Source organism: Dendropsophus ebraccatus, chromosome 1, assembly GCF_027789765.1.
Source record: "Dendropsophus ebraccatus isolate aDenEbr1 chromosome 1, aDenEbr1.pat, whole genome shotgun sequence".
Taxonomy (NCBI): domain Eukaryota; kingdom Metazoa; phylum Chordata; class Amphibia; order Anura; family Hylidae; genus Dendropsophus; species Dendropsophus ebraccatus.
In genome coordinates, this window is record NC_091454.1 from 96,124,824 (window position 1) to 96,138,595 (window position 13,772).

Here is a 13,772-nt window from a genome sequence, read left to right on the forward strand (position 1 = left end):
TCCTGTATGTGGGGACCCCATCACAGTGTATCTAGGACCTATAGTCCTGTATGTGGGGACCCCATCACAGTGTCCTTAGAACCTATAGTCCTGTATGTGGAGACCCCATCACAGTGTCCTTAGAACCTATAGTCCTGTATGTGGGGACCCCATCACAGTGTCCTTAGAACCTATAGTCCTGTATGTGGGGACCCCATCACAGTGTCCTTAGAACCTTTAGTCCTGTATGTGGGGACCCCATCACAGTGTCCTTAGAACCTATAGTCCTGTATGTGGGGACCCCATCACAGTGTCCTTAGAACCTATAGTCCTGTATGTGGGGACCCCATCACAGTGTATCTAGGACCTATAGTCCTGTATGTGGGGACCCCATCAGAGTGTCCTTAGAACCTATAGTTCTGTATGTGGGGACCCCATCACAGTGTATTTAGGTCCTATAGTCCTGTATGTGGGGACCCCATCACAGTGTATCTAGGACCTATAGTCCTGTATGTGGGGACCCCATCACAGTGTCCTTAGAACCTATAGTCCTGTATGTGGAGACCCCATCACAGTGTCCTTAGAACCTATAGTCCTGTATGTGGGGACTCCATCACAGTGTCCTTAGAACCTTTAGTCCTGTATGTGGGGACCCCATCACAGTGTCCTTAGAACCTTTAGTCCTGTATGTGGGGACCCCATCACAGTGTATCTAGGACCTATAGTCCTGTATGTGGGGACCCCATCACAGTGTCCTTAGAACCTATAGTCCTGTATGTGGAGACCCCATCACAGTGTCCTTAGAACCTATAGTCCTGTATGTGGGGACCCCATCACAGTGTCCTTAGAACCTATAGTCCTGTATGTGGGGACCCCATCACAGTGTCCTTAGAACCTATAGTCCTGTATGTGGGGACCCCATCACAATGTCCTTAGAACCTATAGTCCTGTATGTGGGGACCCCATCACAGTGTCCTTAGAACCTTTAGTCCTGTATGTGGGGACCCCATCACAGTGTATCTAGGACCTATAGTCCTGTATGTGGGGACCCCATCACAGTGTCCTTAGAACCTATAGTCCTGTATGTGGTGACCCCATCACAGTGTCCTTAGAACCTATAGTCCTGTATGTGGGGACCCCATCACAGTGTCCTTAGAACCTATAGTCCTGTATGTGGGGACCCCATCACAGTGTCCTTAGAACCTTTAGTCCTGTATGTGGGGACCCCATCACAGTGTCCTTAGAACCTATAGTCCTGTATGTGGGGACCCCATCACAGTGTCCTTAGAACCTTTAGTCCTGTATGTGGGGACCCCATCACAGTGTATCTAGGACCTATAGTCCTGTATGTGGGGACCCCATCAGAGTGTCCTTAGAACCTATAGTTCTGTATGTGGGGACCCCATCACAGTGTATTTAGGTCCTATAGTCCTGTATGTGGGGACCCCATCACAGTGTCCTTAGAACCTTTAGTCCTGTATGTGGGGACCCCATCACAGTGTCCTTAGAACCTTTAGTCCTGTATGTGGGGACCCCATCACAATGTCCTTAGAACCTATAGTCCTGTATGTGGGGACCCCATCACAGTGTCCTTAGAACCTTTAGTCCTGTATGTGGGGACCCCATCACAGTGTATCTAGGACCTATAGTCCTGTATGTGGGGACCCCATCACAGTGTCCTTAGAACCTATAGTCCTGTATGTGGGGACCCCATCACAGTGTCCTTAGAACCTATAGTTCTGTATGTGGGGACCCCATCACAGTGTCCTTAGAACCTATAGTTCTGTATGTGGGGACCCCATCACAGTGTCCTTAGAACCTTTAGTCCTGTATGTGGGGACCCCATCACAATGTCCTTAGAATTTATAGTCCTGTATGTGGGGACCCCATCACAGTGTCCTTAGAACCTTTAGTCATGTATGTGGGGACCCCATCACAGTGTATCTAGGACCTATAGTCCTGTATGTGGGGACCCCATCACAGTGTCCTTAGAACCTATAGTCCTGTATGTGGGGACCCCATCACAGTGTCCTTAGAACCTATAGTCCTGTATGTGGGGACCCCATCACAGTGTCCTTAGAACCTATAGTTCTGTATGTGGGGACCCCATCACAGTGTCCTTAGAACCTATAGTTCTGTATGTGGGGACCCCATCACAGTGTCCTTAGAACCTATAGTTCTGTATGTGAGGACCCCATCACAGTGTCCTTAGAACCTATAGTCCTGTATGTGGGGACCCCATCACCTATAATCCTGTATGTGGGGACCCCATCACAGTGTATCTAGAACCTATAGTCTTGTATGTTGGGACCCCATCACAGTGTCCTTAGAACCTATAGTCCTGTATGTGGGGACCCCATCACAGCGTCCCTAGAACCTAAAGTCTTGTATGTGGGGACCTATAGCCTCACTGCAGGTATAAACATCCCCAACCCTGCTACACAGGAGTATTATATATTCCTCCAAAATGAATGGTGAATTGTATCCCGATATTCCTGTGGCGCTACAATGAACTGTATTTACCCTGTTCGGGCATGGCAAGACCACCATCCCACCCTATGGAGCACTGCCTATGCTGGCCCTTGCTTTTGAGGGGGGTCCAATATACTGTGTGTTTTTTTTAAATAATTATTTAAAAAAAAATGTGTAGTGTCCCTCTCTATTCCATAACCAGCCAGGTTAAAAAAAAAAAAAAAAAAAAACATACAGCAGCGGCCCAGTAAAACCAGGACGGGAAGAGCCACTGATTTGGGCCCTCCCCAGCCTATTATTACTCGCCTGCTACTATTCCCAGACCAGGAGCACTATTTTTTGATGCTTCGGGAGTGGTGGTACCCAGCTTTTCCCAGTACACCTTTGCAGTGGGAACTGTGGTAATGATGCAGTGGTAAGTGCTATCCAATTTATACAGGCTAAGGCCATGTTCACACAATGTATGTTTTGTATAAATCACTGCCGTTATAATTTGCAACAATGGCCGTGATTTCTACAAAAAACATACATTGTATGGGAATGAATGGAATGAATGAATGAATGAATGAATGAATGAATTCACATAGTATACGCTCTGACCGGGATTCCATCCAGCCGCACGAAAAACTGACATGTCATTGAATAGCGGCTACACAGAACACGTCAGTTCACACAACGGAGAGTGCGGTGTGCAGCGGTGAATTGGCATTCGAATTCACCAGAAATTAACATAATCTGGCCAGTACTGCAGCACCGGCCAGAATGATCTTCAGTAACACCGGCCGGGTCACAGAACGGCCGGTGTTATACGTCGGGTGAATACGGCCTAACACTAAAGGCATGATTTTGTAGAGGACGCCAGTGCCAATGTGTCAGGTCAGCGCTCAGCGCTCACTCAGACCTTGCTGTCGTGATCATGTTTTTCATCAGCCAATCAGCAAACAACACTACACTGTTTTTTTAAATTATTTCCCTTAAAGGACTGAGCCAATTTTTGCTTTTGTTTTTCCCATAGCACTTGCATTTTTTTTCACCAACAGACCCACATAAGCCCTTATTTTTTGCAACACCAATTGTTCTTTGCAACTACAGACTAAGGGTCCTATTCCACGGGCCGAGGAGGGCCCGGTCAACGATGTAAACGAGCGCCGATCTGCTAGATCGCCGCTCGTTTACTGGGCCTATTCCACGGCCCAATGATCGTTGAGCGAGGGCTGCAGGGACATCGTTACCGATGTTCTTGCAGCATACATTACCTGTCAGGTCTTCTCCTCCGCTCTGTCTTCCTCCCTGGGTCCCGCGCGCTCTAGCTTCAGAATGGCCTGTCAGCTTACAGGCCACTCAGCCAATCACAGGCCGCGGCGGTCCCGGCCTGTGATTGGCTGAGCGCTCCGTCAGCTGACAGGCCATTCTGAAGCCAGAGCGCGCAGGACCCAGGGAGGAAGACAGAGCGGAGAAGACCTGACAGGCAGTGTCGCACCTCCAAGATCATATTACTACCCCTTCATCATCATACTACTACCCATTCATCCTTCTGCCCCTCCATCATAATACTACACCCTTTATCATCATACTACCCTCTTCATCCTCCTGCCCCTCCATCATATTATTACCCATCCATCATCCTCCTACCCCATCATACTACTACTCCCTTCATCCTCCTGCCCCTCCATCATCCTCCTTACCCCATCATACTACTTCTCCCTTCATCCTCCTGTCCCTTAATCATATTACTACCCCTCCATCATCCTCCTACCCCACCATGCTACTTCTTCCTTCATCCTCCTGCCCCTCCATCATATTACTACCCCTCCATCATCTTCCTACCCCATCATACTACTTCTCCCTTCATCCTCCTGTCCCTCCATCATTTTACTACCCCTTCATCATCCTCCTTCCCCCTTCATCGTCCTGCCCCTCCATCATCATACATCATCATAGTAGTACTTCTCTCATCCTTTTGCCCCTCATCACCATACTACAGCCTCCTTCATCATTCTCCAGCCCCTCCATCTGTATTTAAAACAAAAAATTCTATACTTACCTCACCTGTATGGTTCCTCCATTCCCCCAGCGACTCCTCTCCCTGCTCTGTTTCAGTGAGATCGCTAATGCCGGAAAGGGGGCGGGGCTTCCTGCGGCAGGGGGACGGAGTCCCGGAAAAACAATCTATTTATTCTGCTGCAGCACGTCCGACGCTGGGGCCCCATCTGCTGGACGATCAGCAGGAGTGGAGGAGGGGCCCACCGGAGGATCCTCCAGTCCTCCAGTGGCCCAGTCCGACACTGCTGACAGGTAATGTATGCTGCTGCTGCTTCTCAAATCGGCTGATCGTTCTCTCTATTTCACATAGTGATAATCGGCCGAATCGGGCCGATTCGGCCAATTATGGTTACTGTAGAATAGGGCCCTAAGGGTAGCTTCACACGTACTCGATCGCAGCAGATTTTCTGCTGCGGATCAGCAGCAGATCCGCAGCAGATTTGACTAAATGAATTAACACAGCATTAAATCCACACTGTCAAATCTGCTGCAGATCTGCAGATTTAATGCCGTGTTAATTCATTTAGTCTAATCCGCTGCGGATCCACAGCAGAAAATAGGGTGCGATAGGGTACATGTGAAGCTACCCTTAATCTTTCAATAAAATATGCCGAGAAACCAGAAAAAGATTATTTGCGCTGTGAAATTGAAAAACAAACACACAATTCTTTTCATTGCAGGGGGTTCTGTGTTTACGTTGTTTGCCATTTGGTTAAACTGACATGTTGTCTATGTTCCTCAAGTAAGTATGTTTACAACAATAGGCAACTTGTATAACTTTTATTTTAACGGCTTTAAAAATTTAAACCTTTTTTAAAAAAACTAAATTTTCTTAAAATTTTTCTATCACATTCTTATAACGCTTTCATCCTTTGTTCTGTGGGGCTGTGTGAGGTATAATTTTTTCTGCCATGATCTGTACTTTTTACTGGTACCTTGTTTGCATATATCTGACTTTTTAATCACTTTTTATTACAATTTTTCTGGATTTGATGTGGCTAAAAATCATTAATTTTGCACTTTGGCATTCTTTCGGGCTTAAGCCGCAGATCAAAAATGGGATAATTTAATAGTTCGGGTCATTACATATGTGGCGACAAGTTTTTCAATTTTTTTTATTTATTTTTATTAATAAAATAGGGAAGGGGGGGGGGATTTAAACTTTTATTAGGCATGGGATTATTTATTAATGAAAAAAACTTTTTTTAAACACAGTAATTTGAAGTTCTTCTAATACAACTGCACTGATCTCTCATAGAGATCAATGCAGTATATACATACTGCATTGATCCATGAGATCAGTGCTTCATTACTACAGGCTGCTGAAACCCAGAGCAATAGAGTGCCGAGCTGGGAGCAGCGTCATTGAAAGAACTATTATGCACTGCTAAACCCAAAGGTGGGCTGTCACCTGGTTTCAACCTTGCCTAAGCCAGGAATCAGAAACTAGTCAGGACTATCCCAAAAGCTGAAGTACTGCATTAAATCTTGCTCGGCCTACTTGGGTAATCTTGAGGGGATACTTTCGCCTAGTTGTTCAAGCCTTGGACTTGTACTACCAAACCAGACACTCGCCAGGCTGGTTTGGCATAAGGCGGTCTTCTTCTTATCCTCAATCGTGAGTACGAGAGTCTTCTTCTGTACAAAAGAAGAAGTGTAATGCACAGTGTAATGCCGCGGTGGAAGGGGCGGGGGGTTCCGGCGGCACAGTGTAATGCCGGGGTGGTGGTGGCAGGCGGACGGGAACAGGACTGCACTGACAGGAGCAGCCACCGGTTGAGCTGCGGACAGGGGGACCGGGGCCGCGGGCTGCGGACAGGGGGACGGGGTGGGGGGGCTTGATGGCAGCGCAGTGTGATGCGGGCGGGGGGGGTTGGTGGCGGCGGCACAGTGTGATGCGGGGGTGACGGGTGAGCTGCGGAGAGGGGGGTGGAGCTGGCGGCCACTGGGTGAAACCTGGTGGAGGAAGGTTAGGCAGGAATCCAGCACTGCAGCCAGCTCTATGGGGATGACAGGCACAGGAACAGCCACCGGGTAAACTGCCGGGGGGAGGGGGGATGTTGAGAGGGATATCAGTGAACAGCAGCAGCTGTCAGTGTCCTCTCTCACGTCAGATTGGCTGGGTTAGAAGCCTAACCTGGCCCATCGAGGACACGTGATGCCATTTCGGAGGGTCGGGGCCAGGAGCAGGGAGCGTGTCGGAGTGGACTGAGAGCTGATGATTCTATGTGTTCTATGGGGGTGAATGCACCTAGATAACAGCAAAACTTTGCAAAATCCGTAATAACTTTATATTGGAAAGATGGAAAGCTACAGGTGGGCAATGTATTAATGTAAAAATAATTTTGGGGGGAATATCCCTTTAAGATTAGAAGTCAACTAGGAACTCTCTTACCTAAAAAGAAGTACTTATAATAGGTTGCTTTTGATGGTTTTAATGAGAGGCAGATGAGAGTCTGATGTTTTGAGTTTGTGAGTCCCAGAGTATGGGGGGTGCAAGGAAGAAATCTTGGAAAGAGTGTGAGGAGTGGACAAGAGAGCGAAGAAGCAAAGATCACATTACAGGTGGATGGAGAGGGACATTGTAGACAGCTTTGTATGTTATCATTAATAATTTAAAGTAGGGATGGTCCGAAACTGCCGAGGTTCGGGTTCGTATGAACCTGAACGCTCGGCATCAGATTCCTGATGTCTGCCCGCTCCGTGGAGCAGGTGGATACAGTGGGAGGACCGCCTGGAAAACTGGGATACAGCCTATGGCTATGGCTGTATCCCAGTTTTCCAGGCGGTCCTCCCGCTGTATCCACCCTCTCCACGGAGTGGGCAGACAGCGGGAATCATTACCAAGAGTTCGGGTTCGTACGAACCCGAACCGAACTCGGTTCGGACCATCCCTAATTTAAAGGGTAAAAAAATGGGTAGCCAGTTAAGGTACTGGCAGAGGATTGTGGCAGAGGGACAAAAAAGTGAGGGTTGAATGAAGGGGTGCAAGAGTGTTAAACTGGGCATAGACATTGTCGCTTTGTGATGTGTCTGTCTCTGCTTTCCCTGCATTCAAACTGTTTAAGGCTGGGTTCACACTACGTATATTTCAGTCAGTATTGTGGTCCTCATATTGCAACCAAAACCAGGAGTGGATTAAAAACACAGAAAGGCTCTGTTCACATAATGTTGAAATTGAGTGGATGACTGCCATATAACAGTAAATAACGGCCATTATTTCAATACAACAGCCGTTGTTTTAAAATAACAGCAAATATTTGCCATTAAATGGCGGCCATCCACTCAATTTCAACATTGTGTGAACAGATCCTTTCTGTGTTTTTAATCCACTGCTGGTTTTGGTTGCAATATGAGGACCACAATACTGACTGAAATATACATAGTGTGAACCCAGCCTTAATAAAGGAGAAGTCCAGTGAAAATTTTTATTAAAGTATTATAGTGCCCCCCAAACGTTATACAAATCACCAATAAACACTTATTATGGGAAATGCTTATAAAGTGCTTTTTTTCCCTGCACTTACTACTGCATCAAGGCTTCACTTCCTGGATACAATGGTGATGTCACGACCCGACTTCCAGAGCTGTGCAGTGGCTGCTGGAGAGGATGATGGCAGAGGGATGCTCAGTGTCCCTCCAGTGCCCTGTGTCCCTCAGTGTCGCCCTACCATCATCCTCTCCAGCAGCCACAGCCTACACAGCTCTGGGAGTCAGGTTGTGACACTACTGCATCAAGGCTTCTCTTCCTGGATAAAATGGTGATGTCACGACGCGACTCCCAGAGCTGTGCGGGCTGTGGCTGCTGGAGAGGATGATGGCAGGGGGACACTGAGGAACACAGGGCACTGGAAGGACACTGTGCATCCCTCTGCCATCATTCTTTCCAGCAGCCATAGCCCGCACAGCTCTGGGAGTCAGGTCGTATATTGGTGATTTGTATAACTTTTGAGGGGCAATACAATACTTTAATAAAACATTTTGCGGGACTTCGCCTTTGAGTTTTATGTATGTCCATATTTTGGCACTATTGCTGTAGACAACATATTGCATAAGATTCACCTGCTTGGCAATGTTTTCATTTTATACTTGGATGTATTGGATGGCAATGTTCTATTCTGTACGGCCCGTGTGGGCTAAAGTGATGAATTCCTATGTCTTGTTTACAAAAAAATTATCAAGAATTACAATTATTAAAAAAAAAAAGGGCATACACTGCGGATCGACTGAGCATCTACTGTGCATGGGGGCCTTCCTTCTTCAAATGCAGATGAAGTGAACAGTTTGTGTATGTTTGATTTCACCATATGTCAGGATAATAAGCCACCACCAGGGGGTGTCTGGCGCGCAGCTTAAAAGGAACTCTGGTGGTGTTCAAAAATTTGGATGAAGGGTGAGAGGACAGTTTGAGGTAAACAAGTTGTCCAAGTTAGTTTTGGACAAAAGGGAGTAGTGTGATAGGATAATAGCTTGACAAAAAGGATGGGACATGTGGTAGCTTCTTAAGGATGGGAATGATGGCTGCATGTATAAAAGAAGAAGGGAAGACTCCACTTGTTAGTGACAGGTTGAAGAGATGGTTATAGATGGCATAAACACAGAAATAAGGTTGGTGCACTTGTGGTGAGGTGTAATTTAGAAAGTAGAGTGGTACCTTGGTCTAGGTAACTTGGTTTAAGAGCGTTTTGGTTTAAGAGCTCACAGTTTTTCAAAATTGTGACTTGGTTTAAGAGCATTGCTTTGGTTTAAGAGCACCTTGTACTGGGTAGGAGTTCGAGTGGAGGAGGGGCATGGTCTGCATAGCGGGGTCTACAGCCCTGTACTCTGACCCAGGAAGTCTCCCTCACCTTCCAAATCATGGCAGATGCATTTCAGGCTGGGGCTTGCATCAGGGGACAGGACTGTAGAGGTAATCTCTCCACAGCTGTAACCCCTCTCTCCCCGGACAGAGAGTGCTGCATGTATGTGCCCACATATGTCCTGCTCATTCCTTCATGCTCCCTGCAGTCTCTGTCTGCCCTTGTGTTTCCCATCCTCTCCATTACTGTACAGTAACTTATATCACATATTCTGCTGTTTCTGAATGTTTGTTTAATTTGTTTTACATGTTATTCAGAATAATAAATCATTATTTTTGGGGTGTGGAACCAATTGTCTGCATTTTTTATGGGAAAACTTGCTTTTGTTTAAGAGTGGATTTGGATTACAAGCATGGTCCCAGAACGAATTATGCTCAGAATCCAAGGCACCACTGTAGTTTGCAAAGCTTATCATTGGTAATAGTGGAGAAGCCAGGACAGATTTCTCTGATCTTGTTAATTATGTGTTTGGAAGGGAGAAGAAGAGGGGCGCCTTCATAGTGCAATATGTAAAGTGCTCTGTGAGTATCTTCCAAATAGAAAAACACTCACCTTCTAGGGTTGTTCAGGATGATAGGCACAACGCTATGGCACACCTCGTTGGAACTTTAAAGTGAATGTGTTTCCCACTAAGTCGACTTTAAAATTCACCTGCGTTAGATGTCAGGAAGAACCTTTCCTGTAATCTGTTAGCCTGATCCGGGTTAACTCTGCTCCCCTGAATGTGTGTTTGAACTATGTGGCAAAGTCTTAATCTGAGATGAGAAATGTATGAGAGGGGTGTTAGGGGGAAGAGTAAGGAATTAACATAATTTGGGACTGAGGCATTGAATTTATGAGAGTAGGGAAGAAGTATGGTTTAGTGGGTACAGACTTGAAAATGACCTGCCAGTGATTGGCTGAGGTGGTGCTTCCTTTGTGTTAAGGTGACACCAGGGTGTAACAGCCACTGCCATCATCATGGACCAGAGATAACCCCTATCCAGTCTGTGTAACCACCTGGATGTTGTGGTCAACAGTGACAGCAGCATAACATTTAGATCCCCATGCCAGGCATTTAGTGGGACATTTACTAAGGAGTCTAATAAGTGCAACTATTCTAATGGGGATTGGTGTGTATAAGGGGGGAACCTGCTAACCCCACTCCCTCCCTTGCTAAAACTTACATAAAACAGAAATAAATAACACACACACATTTTTGGCAAAAATTTTTGGCAGCATCTGCTGCCTTTTATTATAACTTACACATATGGGGAGGCCCGACACAAATCACGCCCTCCTTCTCCGCAGGAACCAAGGTGAGGGTGAGGGTGACCCGCCTAGGCCATTCCTCCCCCATTGACCGCAGGCAGCCGCCTAGCCAAACCACGGCAAGGGGCCCCTCACCAAATGGAACCACCTGGAAAAGGGGAGCGTGATTTCCGCCTTACATAAACATTAAAACTGCAATATAACAAAACCATAACAAAACATAGCAATACAAAAACTATGCTCACAAACAGGGTGGGAGGGTGGGACCTGCAAAAAGTGCTTAACCCATCCTACACTCCCTCTCCTTTTATTCCCCTAACCCCGCCCCCTCTCACACCTATCTCACCTGACATACCTCCCACAGGTATTCCCGCTGCCTAGCTAATTTTCTTTGTCTCTGCACAAAGCCCCCCAGCTAAGCCCACCCACTCTACTAACTCCAGCAGCCATTTTAACTCCCTCATGAGACCACCACCATTATCCCCCACTACAACTAAACCCTCTAGCAACCTTCCAGTCGTGGTCGCAGAGACCCCCCTTATGGTTCCTCGCCGGGAGACCCCTTACCCCAACTCTTCACTCTTTTTGTTCTAATATCTTGTGATGCATCTAAATAAAAAGGCGCAACTATGAAAAAATTGTGCAGTTTTATGTCAGCTTGCGCCTGTTTAAGCGACTTTTTAAAAAGTTGCAAATGATAAATTGGGAGCTAATCCCGGATTATGCGAACTTTTCGGTAAATACTTAAAACAGGCAGATTAAAAAAAAAGTTGCATCTAAAAAAAATTTACCAGTCGAATACAAATATGGGTGAAAAATGCAATTATTCACCAAAAATTAGGTGGAAACCCCTTGATAAATGTCCCCCTTTGTGTATTTGGCCCCTATGCAACACAATTGTGCCAAAGAAAAACAGCAAAAATACAGTACACTGCAATACATAAGTATTGCAGTGTACTATACTAGCATTCACAGTCAAATCCCTAAAATGGTAATTGTGGCTGCGTTCACACTATGTATATTTCAGTCAGTATATTTCAGTCAGTATTGCAACCAAAACCAGGAGTGGATTAAAAACACAGACAGTGTATCCACACAGTGTTGAAATTGAGTGGATGGCCGCCATATAACGGTAAATAACTGCCATTATTTCAATATAACAGCCGTTGTTCTAAAATAACAGCAAATATTTGCCACTAAATGGCGGCCATCCACTCAATTTCAACATTGTGTGAACAGATCCTTTCTGTGTTTCTAATCCACTCCTGGTTTTGGTTGCAATACTGACTGAAATATACTGACTGAGATATACATATACTGACTGAAATATACGTAGTGTGAACGCAGCCTGAGTCAAAGTGTAAATATAATTGTTTACTGGTGGCAGTATATGCTGTCAAAATCCTGTTACCGCTAAGGGGGCGCCAGAGCCGGATTCCTTCCGGCAGTGCTATTGTATACCATTCAGTTAATGGCACTGCCGGAAGAATTCCTCCTTTGGCGCGCGCCTGAACAGGGAGCATGGTGGCAGGATTTTGACAGCTAATTCTGCTGCCAGTTTAGAATAATAGTTATACTTTTAAAAGGTTTTAAATATTGTTAAAAATCATTAAAATCAAGTCTCTTTTTCTTTTACTAACTTTCAAATAAAAATAGAAAAATTTAAAGCTAGAGATGAGCGCACCTCAAGCATGCTCGAGTCAATCTGAACCCGAACGTTCGGCATTTGATTAGCGGTGTCTGCTGAAGTTGGATAAAGCCCTAAGGCTATGTGGAAAACATGGAAATAGTCATTGGCTGTATCCATGTTTTCCAGACAACTTAAGGGCCCTATTCCACCGGACGATTATCGTTCGCATAATCGTTAACGATTAACGATCTCAAACGACCTTTATTACAAAAGACCTGAAAACGTTCACTCATTTCCATGGAACGATAATCGTTACTTATGATCGTATTTGCGTTCGTTTGTTCTTCTCTATTTCTTTGCTATTGCGTTCGTATCTACTGCGAATGACCGAACGACGTCTTATTCAATGCGAACGATTTGCGAACGAGCAACGATCAAAATAGGTCCAGGTCTTATAAAGCGATCAACGATTTCTCGTTCGGTCGTTAATCGTTAACTGCATTTCAACTGAATGATTATCGTTTAGATTCGAACGATAATATGAACGATAATCGTCCGGTGGAATAGGGCCCTTAGAGCTTTATCCAAGTTCAGCAGCCGCCACTAATCAAATGCCGATCGTTCGGGTTCGAATGGACTCGAACCCGAACCCGGTTCGCTCATCTCTATTTAAAGCCCCAAAAGTCAACATATCTGAAATAAAATCCTTCTACTACAGATATGAAATTCACTCAGCAGGTCAATTTCACATACATTCTGCTGAGACTTCTTCAGTGTGGGGATGAGATTTGTTAAACTCTTATCCACTTTGCTGGTACTGCAATATGCTGTGCATTCATTTCTAACCTTACACAACTTTAAGACACAAGGAATAAAGAAAGAGATTACACCACAGTTTTTGTTCCCGAACAAACTCATGAATGTTATCCATCCAGTTCTACAGCCCTGGTAGTTTTCTCATTTCCAAATTAATCACTAGCTTCCTCATGTTTTCCTGCAGGCACAACCACATTTCTTCTATACACTTTACCTAACGTAAATATAGTATACACTTTGGGGGACATTTATCAATGAAAAAATGCATATTTTTTCGTCGGAAAATGGCCAGATGCGAATAAATTTATTCGCAAATGGCCATTTTGCGAAAATATATTCGCATCTGGCCATTTTCCGCAGTGCGCCTCTACATAAATCTCCGTACTGTCGGAGCTGTGACTTAATAAATGTCCCCCATTGACTATTACTGTAGTACCAATCACCTTGTTGCCAAATGTTTCGTTAGCATGTCATAAAGTACAGTACAGAGATATGCAGGCACAGCTGACACTGTTTTAAAAGACAGAATCTGATAGCTTTGACTCTGCCCCGATCCAGCGCCACAGTGTATGGCTGCAGTGGGTTTGGAGGTCAGTAGATCAGAGTGAGGGCAGACAAGAGCACCGTGGTGGACTAGGTAATGTAAGTATAGCTGATTTGTAAGCAGGCTGAAGTGGCGTGCCACTTTGAATTATATAAACCTTCTTGTTTATAAATGATTT